General features: G+C 40.5%; 1 long non-coding RNA gene across 1 annotated transcript; it reads right to left on the reverse strand.

Annotated features, from left to right (window-relative positions):
* Positions 1 to 2,934: 2,934 nt before the first annotated feature.
* Positions 2,935 to 8,891, reverse strand: LOC106782675 (uncharacterized). The gene is made up of 3 exons (XR_001379934.3): positions 6,319 to 8,891; positions 5,822 to 5,913; positions 2,935 to 3,132 (listed from the first exon to the last, which is right to left on the reverse strand). It is a non-coding gene; the product is annotated as an uncharacterized lncRNA (long non-coding RNA).
* Between the last annotated feature and the right edge of the window lie 1,135 nt (positions 8,892 to 10,026).

Genomic DNA, 10,026 nt, shown 5'->3' on the forward strand with positions numbered 1-10,026 from the left:
AAAACATCAGGCAATCCCAAATCAAGGGATCTTCTACAAAATATCTCAAACGTACTCCTCAAAACTGTCAAGGCCATCAAAAACAAGGAAAGTCTGAGAAATCATCACAGCCTAGAGACCAAGGAAACATGATGACTAAACATAATGTGGTATCCTTGATGGGAACTTGGAGCAGAAAAGAGATATTAGGGAAAACTAATGAAATCCAAATAAAGTATGGCATTTAGTTAAAAATAATAGACCAGTATTGGTTCATTAGTTGTGACAAATATATAGTGGTAGCATAAAATGTTACTGATAGGGGAAACTGGGTGCAGGGTATATGGAAACTTTCTATACTTTCACTTTTCTGTAAATGAACAACTATTCTAAAATTTAAAAGTTTATTTGAATATTACAAAAAGTGGATGCATTTGTGGAGCCTGATTCAGCACAGGAGATAACACTAACCCAAGTGCCTGCAAAAATGAAAGCAGGTCAATATGAGCCAAGCCAGGATGGGCTCAGAACCCCAGGAAGACTCAGGAATCTGAGGCAGCAAATACTTGCAAGTGTGCAGGCAGGATGGGGCTGAAAGCATGTGGAAATAGCTGAAAGTCTGAACAGACATGTTGACCTTTACAGCCTCTTCCCCAGCTTGTCTATCCCCTCTCCCCACCTCAGCTGAAGGTGGAGAGCTTACTTTTTGGAAAGGCTAAACGAGAAAGCTGTGGATTTGGAATTCTGGGCAGATCTAAGGTGTCAATGAGAGTCTGAGCTGAAAACAGGTGAGTTAAGTGAAAATCCATAAAGTCAAATATGAAATCACCAGCCTCCTCCCTCCACTCAGCCCTCAGGACCCTGGCGGCCAGTCTTTTTCTCCACAAGCAGGACAGAGTCAGAGAAACAGACAACTCCCCTGACTGCCATTACAGAAGGTCTTAACTCGTGTAACTGCAGTGTTTGTGTTTCTGAAAAATAGACCCAATATTTAATATGGTTGATTGCCGATTTATGACCCAAGTGAAATGCATAGCCTCCCCAGGTCTCCTGTGAAAAATGTACTGCTTATCAAGAAAGAATGGGACTTGAAATTGGAATGGGGACATTTGTGTAAATTCTGATAAGTGTAAATACTTTGAATGCCCAGATCTTAGCATCTCTTGCTAATTGAAGCATCCTCCTCCCCAGTCTAAGGAGGTTAGTGTCTCTTTCCTGTAGACTCTATAGTGACCTCACCTGATGCAGTTGCCTTTAGGGGGATGCTCATGTTTCGCCATGTCTCATTCTCAATGTCTCATTGCTTCTAGATCACGGCTAGGCAATAATCCACAAAAACTACAGAATGTCTGACTATGAAGATGTGCTATGTACATCAAAAGAATTGCAAATTGTTGCAAATATTGACACAAGAAATATGTTTTTGAATGCATCTTAAGAATGTTAGAATGGGAAGGAAACAATAGAGCATTGGGTCAGGCCAAATATAGGGATATATGTACAGTAACCCATGATTCTGGTTCAAATAATTTAGCTCGGGCTGCCAGGAGTGGCTTGAAGAGAAGCTTGGTTGACTTAAAAATGAATTTAGTGGCACTAAATGAAGTTGGGGTGTCAATATCCAAAGTATACCTTGGAAGAAGGAATCCAAAGACATAGGAAGGAATGCCAGAATTGGTTTATTATATGTGACCAGAGAGCTATGCTCTGACTGTGACATTTTATGGGGCTCAGAGGACTCCTCCTTCACCACAGCATTAAGAAATTCATTAGTGAAAAGAGCACCAAAAGTGTGAAAAGTTCTATAGTCCCTGTTCTCCATAATCTGGAGACAATGGGGAAAGATTGCACTGTGCAAAGAAACTCACCGATGTCACTGAAGTTAGCCTGTCGGAAGCCAAATGGCAATAGTTAATGGCCTAGATTCAAGATAGATATGATTATTGTAACAGATGTTGGAGTTAGAGTGGTAATCAGAGTGGTTTTAACCCCAGAGATCTTCAGCAATTTCGAGTTGATTGTGGTGTTGCCAGAAAGTAAATAGAAGAGCTGATTGCCAGAATAGCTGCAGATGAAGCTACCACAGGTTACATCTCAACCTGCTGGCTTGCTCGGCATCTCCAACTTAGTTCTTCAAATTAGTTCTCTCTCGTCTCAGAGATTACTCCTCGGTCTCTGCTGGATTCCTGGCCTGTGGGGCTTCAACTATCACCCATATGAGTCCTAATGTCTCAGGAATGACTCTCTCCTTTGTTATCTCTCCTTTAAACTCTAGACAGGGACTCTACTTCGCACTTCCCACCTCCAATTACCAAATCCTCATGCCTCTACTCCCTAAGTTATTTTTCAAGTAACTAGCCTCCACTCTATGTCTTTGGAAATGTCTTAACTCACACCTTTTAACCCCAAACATTCACACTTCAGTTATTGCATAATATCCTAACTGGCCTTTGTGTCTCCAGTCTCTCCATCTTCTAATCCCTCCTCCATGCTTCCATTTAAAATTCTTCGATATTTCCCTGAAGGTTAAAAGAAATTTAAAAAGGTGAAATTTCTTTAGAGGCTAAATTCCTCTAGCAATGCGCCATACTTCATCTAGTTTCATCTTTTATCACATCTTGGTTCTCAAACTACCCCCTAACATGATGGTAGGCACATTTCTGGCATAGTGCCCTTGCGTATTTTGTTCTCTTCACGTTGAAACACATTTATTAAACTTCTCCTTCAATTTTCCCTGGCTAATTCTTATTTTTTTTTTTTTACAACTCAGCTCATATCTGGCCCTCACTGAGAAGACATCCTTGATCCGCCCAACTTGGATAAGATTTCCATGGCTGTGAGTTTCTTTAGCAGGAGAAACTTGAATCCATATCCCCAGCCACCAGTACAGGATGTAGTGCAGAGAAGGTGCTCAATAGGTATTGAAGACATAAATGATTCAAAGAAACAAAATGATACCAGGAGGTCTCATCCTTCCAATTTAATTCAGGGAAGAGACATTAAACATAGATTCTTCAGTTCACTTCGTTCTTACACAACAGAAACTCCTCCCAGGGCACATCCCTGGCATACGAATAATGCAATTTCTTTTCCTCCTCAGGCAGACACTGATGTGTGAGTCACAGAAATGATGCATTGGACCGTATCCATAACCTGTAGAAAGGACAAAAACTATTTGTTTTGGGAAGAGAGGCTCAAGCTTCATACAAGGGAAGGAATGATTCGGTCCAACCAGGCATCCCCACACTGTATTGCTCATGAAAGTGTTCTGTCTTACGCACCTCCTTTTCCCCACCTCGTCCCTCCTACTTGCTTGTTAAACAGGAGGACAATGCTGGTCTTCAAGAGCTTGTTATGAACAGAAATTTTTGTGCAGTAATTTGGAGGATGGGATAAGAGACTTCAAATACTCCTCTTGGGTTGACATATCACAGAGCTGGCAAGTGTGACATCAGATATCTGCTATTGTGGAACTGTCAACTGATGTCCTTTGGAAGCAACAGATTCAACTTTTGTATTTTCATCTTCCTGGAACAGGGTACTACTGAAAACAATATGATACCCCAGCCCCTAGCCTAGGGAAGGAGGGTCTACATACATATTTACTCAGTTATGCAAACATACACACACTATACGCCAAAACCATTAGAGGGATGCCAGCAACCCTCTGAAGTTCACCCACAATTTCCAGGTTTAGAACCCCTGCCTTCAGAGTGTATCAGATACATCCTAAAAATAAGATTCACAATCTACAATTCAAGTCCCTAAAGGAAAGGACCCTGAATAATCAGGGAAATCAGCTGAGGTGAGAGAAGTTCCTAAAAGAGAAAAAAATATCCACCTGACTCTAAGCCAGGCCTGAAAAAACCTGCTCCTTTTGCTTCTTTGAGGGTGGAGGAGAGAAAGCCTACACTCAGCCCCAAGAAGGAAGGGTCTCTGTGGTCCCTCTAGTCCAAACTGTTTACTGTTAGTCATTAGCAGAAGTCATCAACTTTGGAACCCAGGCTGTAGAGGTCACCAGGGTTGGCTCTCATTGGCCTCAGTGCCCACCCCTTGTGGAATCAGTGCCAGGGATGGAGAAGGCTCACACTCCCCCATGTCACCCCACTCATGGACCTCAGCTCTGCTTCCACTTTGTTCTGTCTGCCCCATTCTACCGGCATGCTGCAAGGGAGATGCTTAGAACTGGGCTTTTAGCAGACAGCTTTACAAACTTGCTCATCATGAGCTCTTGTATCCCCATCTTCAAGCAAAATGGTTGTAGCTACCATGAAAAGGCCACCCATGCCCATCCTGTGCTTCATAGCAGCTATGACCAAGGAACTCTGACATCTGGGCCACCTATACCTGGGAAGCACTAACATCTCTTTACCCTAGTATTGTAACCAAGAGTCTCATTGTGGAGGAGTCCTGCATATTGTCTCCTTATAATTCCCTCACAGCCCACCATAACCTACTCTTCTCTTCTCTTTGAGTGAAATTTAGCCCAGTGAAGAAACAGACTTGGCTCACTATTCTGAGTAATGCAATAGAATCAGTCATCATGCCCAGTGGGTCACAGTAAACAGACTCTTATTAATCCAAAGCAGAAAGAAGGAGAACAGTGCTGGGGGACACTGCTGCATCCAGCTCTTGTCCCCTCAGCTCATTATCTATCAATTTTGTGAATTGATGCTCTGGAAGGCACAGGTCCCCTCAGCAGTGAGGCATAGGAATGGCATATTTGATTAGATGAATTTATTTATTTTAAGATAGACTATTGGAAGAGGAAAAAAGTGAGGGGGAGACGGAGGACTAAGGTGGGTGAGTACAAAGCACAACATGGCAGTAGAAGAGATTGCTGACTTTCTGCAGGAAGCAAGGTTCAAACTCTCAGCGTCCTGTCAGATCACATGGTGCTCACCCACACAAGGCACTTTTCTCCCCCCAGATCCATGCAGCTGTAGTACTCTATAAAGCCCTCCAAGCTGTTCTGTGACAATCAGCACTTCTATGATGCAGGGAATGAACAGGGAGGAAGTCAGTCTCCTGCCTCCCTCTGTCTCCCTATCCCTGCCACCCCCTGCTCAAGTTAGGGAGCAGAGTAAACCTCTAAGTTTCCTCCAAAATGCCATGGTTCTAAATATGTGAATTTCCTTCTTCTAAAAAACCTCTAAGCTGCTTCTTTCCTTGCTCTTAGAGCCAGTCATTAAAAACGACGACTCTAGAATTAGGCTAATGGTAAACTTTAGAAACTGCATCAGCCCACACACACATGCCACATACATCTTTCTTAAGCAATAAGAGGGGACCGGTCCCGTGGCCGAGTGGTTAAGTTCGCACGCTCCGCTTCGGCAGCCCAGGGTTCAGATCCTGGGTGCAGACATGGTACCGCTCATTAGGCCACGTTGAGGCAGCGTCCCACATGCCACGACTAGAAGGACCCACAATTGAAATATACAACTGTGTATATTTGTGGGGGGGATTTGGGGAGAAAAAAGCAGGAAAAAAAAAGTAGATTGGCAACAGTTGTTAGCTGAGGTGCCAATGTTTGAAGAAAAAAAAAAAAAGAAAGAAGAGGATCTTTGCAAGGGTGTCATTAGATTGGCCAGGGAAGCCTGCCATATTTTTGTCCCATTTTTTCCCTCTCTGGTTTCAGTGTTTCTTCTCAGTGCCTCACGTGCAGACAGCCTGAAGATGCAAACCCAGTGAAGCACTTCAGAAATGTCCCTTTTCTCATGGTTCCCATTTTAGTATCCCTACACTGATTCTGGGTAACCAAGGCTATCCTTCTGAAAGTGGAACAGGTTGGAGAAAAGAAATGAGATTCAGACATGGAAGGGAGATGCCAAAGGGGGCTTACCTGGCATTACTTGAGAGAGAAAGAGGACAACAAAGATGAGAAGGTAAAATAAATTCATGGTGCCAATTCAGCAGACACTTCTTTTGAAGCTACTGGGAAGGAGAAAACAAATGGCACTATAATGTGGTTGAATAAAAATTAGTTTAAGACTTCCTCTTTTATGTGTCTGATCAGGGTGATTAAATGCAAAAGAGAATGTCCAGTTGCAATCAGAGTACTAACTGCATTATATACTGGACAATGAACACCCATGAAATCAACAAGAATGATGATTAACAATGCACAATGCAAATGACTAGAATTGATGAAGGACTTGCTTTATGAAAACTTATGAATAGTTTGTATGACTCTTTTTTCCATTTATTCTCATAAAACTAGTATAATCTGCTATTTCAACTCCGGGTACAAATACAGTCACAATGTAATCTTCTATTTTTCCGATAATCACTCTAGTACTTAGTAGAATGGAACTTAGTAGAATGGACACCATCACTTACCTTTTGTGACTCACCTCCCAAGGCTCTATTCTCCCTGAAGAGGCTGTCTTTCAGATCTCCAGACACATCTGGAATCTATTCTATACTCAGCTGCGTTGTGTCACCAGGCCATGTGTTCTTACTGAGGCCTGGTCCCCCCGAGTCAGACCAATGAAATGTGTCTACTGTTCCAGCAACAACTCTGCTGATTCAGGTCCTTGTCCAGGCCACGGCCATGTCTCATGACTGATGGAGCCTCGTGTTCTCGGCTGTCGTACTGCCCAGCACAGCGTAGTTCCAGGGTAAGTGAAAGCTGAGGGGCTTTCCTCCTTTGCCAAAGCCTGAAGAAAAACTAGTTCTCTTCCCAGATCAGGCCCTTGTCTTGAGGCAGAGGCTTCAGAGCAGCCTACTCCTTGATTTTTCTTAACCTGTTGTTTCTCTCCTCTGTCGCTGGGGTTTGGCCGGCCTACCCTAACTTAGAATCCCAGGGAGCTGGGGGTGAGATTTCCATTTTTTCTCACCCAGAAAATCTTGAGCTCCTTATAAAAAGTGATCTTCCTCATTCTAAAAGAATCATTGTTTATAACAAATGTCTGCAGAAGCGGCTGACTCGAGCATTTTCCCCTCTTATGGTTGATTGCTTGTCTTACATTTATACAATTAATTAGAAGCAAACAAGAAGAGCATATCGAAGGTGGTTATTGTGCCCTTCCTACAATCAGGCGCAAATTAGCCTTAGTTTACACAGCCCCTCGTGTTATCCCTAACCACACACATGAAGAAAACAGGATGAGAGATATTCAGCAAGGTGATAAGGTTTGTACCTGGTGAAATCAGAATTAGTCAGGAATCGGGCTCCAGATCCTGAGCTCTTTACTACTGCAGGATATTCTCCTAATCTCTTTACATAAAGATTGGCTATTAGAACCAAGTGAAAATTATTATACATTCAAAAAGAGTGATAAGTTGGCTGATAACTTTCCATAGACTAGTGATAATTTAGAAATTAGGATTTAAAAGTAAAGATTTTTATGATGTTAACTAGCTGATTTAAAAGTTCACTGTTTAGCGAAAATGTGCAAGAATAAACAAGATTATTTTTACAAACAGCAGCATGATGACTTTCACTGTCAGTAGGATTTATAACATTGCTGGGCTGGAAATATATGGCACTGGGCCAGGAGTAAAAAGAGGCAAAACAGAGAAGCCACAAACAGACCATGTAGATCCTGACATTTAGTTTATGATAAAGGTGGCCTCTACATGAACACAGAGGGAGGAGAGTGGACTATTTTTCTAATGAATTTTGCAGAGTTATTGACTATCCACTTGGAGAAAAACTATTCTGTATTCTAAGAGGGAGCATGAAAATGGATTATAATGTTTGTTCTACCTAATTTTTAGATTCTGAATGATTTACAAAGAGCGTGTGCATTATTTCTATAAATTAAAAATTAAATGACAATATTTATTATTAAAATTAATAAAATGTCAGAAGGATTAAATATATTAGACTTTTTAGTGTAAAATATTATACATACCTCTATAGACTGAATGTTTATGTTCCCTGAAATTCATATGTTGAAGCCTATTCCCAGTGTGATGGTGTTAGGAAGTGATTAGGCCATGAGGGCAGAGCCTTCCTGAATGGGATTAATGGCCTTATGAAAGTGATCCCAGGAGGCTCCCTTATCCCTCCCATCATGTGAGGGCACAGCAAAAAGACAAACATAAGTGAACCAGAAAGAAGGTTCTCACCAGACACCAAATCTGCCAGCACCTTGATCTTGGACTTCCAGCCTCCAGAATTGTTAGAAATCAATATCTGCTGTTCATAAGCCCCCCAATCTATGGTATTCTGTTATATCAGCCCAAATGGACTAAGACATATAACGAATACAAGATATGTAACATATGCATGATTGATACAAGTGTTTGAAATCTTACCTGTGATAGTGAATTTGTAACACTTTTCCCGTAGCTGTACTAATTTTTGTTAAATACTTTGAGAGCATTTGTTAAGTGCATACAAATGTAAAATTATTCTCTTTCTGGTTATTTGAAATGCTTATCATTATATAGTAACCCTCTCTTTACCTAACATTTTTTTTTTGATTTGATGTCTATTTTCCCTGATAAAGAACAAAATTATACTAGCTATCCCTCGTTTGTGATGCTTCTAGTATCTAGTTCTATCCTTTACTTTTAAGCTTTATAAGTCCTCGAACTTTGATTTTCTTTTAAATATCATCTAGTTCGAATGAATTCTCTTATCCAATTTGATCACTTCTTTTAATTGCCAGGTTTTGTCTGCTAACATTTGTTGTAATTACTAATATATAGGGACTTATTTCTAACACCGCACTTTTTTATTACTATTTGTTTCCTTTTTCTATGTTTCCTTAACACCTTTTGTGCCTTTGTTAATTGAGTCCTTGTTTTTTTTGTTTTCTGGTTCCATTTTTTCCCTCTAGGCTTGAAAGTTAAATACTAGATTTCTATTCTTTTAGAGGTAGTTGAAATTCTACAAGACAAACTTAACAAAATCTAAAGTGAATACATTATCCTCTCTCCATAAATAGAAGGACCTTAAAACACTAATTCTGGTCACTTCCTCTGATGTCATAGAAGCACAGAGAAGAACAGTGGTTGCCAGGTGTTGGGGGATGGAGAAAATGGGGAGATATTTATCTAAGGGTACCAAGTTTCAGTGATGCAAGATGAATAAGTCTGGGGATCTAATGTACAGTATGATGACTGTACCTAACAATACTGTACTGTACACTTGAAACTTGCTGAGACTAAATCTTAAGTATTCTCTCCACATACATCCACACTCAAAGAGGTCATGAGGAGAGGTTATGAATATATTAGCTTGATTGTGATAATCATTTTACAATGTCTACATATATCAAAACATCAAGTCATATGCCTTAAATATATATGATTTTTATTTGTTAAGTATACCTCAATAAACCTGAGGAAAAAACACGCTTTATGTCTCCCCACCTTTTAAAAAAAACAATCATGGAGAATGTAAAATGCTACCGCCATTCTGGAAATTGGTTTGGCAGTTTCTTGAAAAACTAAATCAACACTTATCATACTACCCAGCAACGACATGTCTGAGTATTTATTCCAGAGAAACAGGAGCTCATATCCACACAAAAGGGTATAGCAGCTTTATTTGGAATAGCCCCAAACTGCAAACGACAACAATCCTCCAATAGATGAAGGGCTAAAGAAACTTGTAGTCCATCTATACTACAGAATACTACTCAGCAACAAGAAGAAATGAACTGTTGGTACACACAATGGCTTGGATGGATCTCTAGAGCATATGCTGAATGAAAAAAATCTTGAAATGTCACATACTACATGATTCCATTTATACAGCATTCTAGAAATAACAAAATGATGGAGATGGAGAATAGATAAGTGGTTCTCAGAGGTTAGGGATAGTATGTTGGGAGAGTGAATGTGACTATGAAGGGATAGCACAAAGGAGGTCTTTGTGGTGATGGAATAGTTCTGTATGTTGATTGTGGTAGGGGTTACACAAATCTGTCCCTGTGATAAAATAACATAGAACCATACACACATCATATCTCTGTCAATGTCCTGGCTTTGCTATTGTGTTATAGTTATGTAGGTTTCAGTCTGCCCCTGTGATGAAATAACTTAGAGCTATATATACACTCATCCACATGTTATACCAAGGTCATTTCC

This window comes from Equus caballus, chromosome 27, assembly GCF_041296265.1.
Source record: "Equus caballus isolate H_3958 breed thoroughbred chromosome 27, TB-T2T, whole genome shotgun sequence".
Classification (NCBI taxonomy): domain Eukaryota; kingdom Metazoa; phylum Chordata; class Mammalia; order Perissodactyla; family Equidae; genus Equus; species Equus caballus.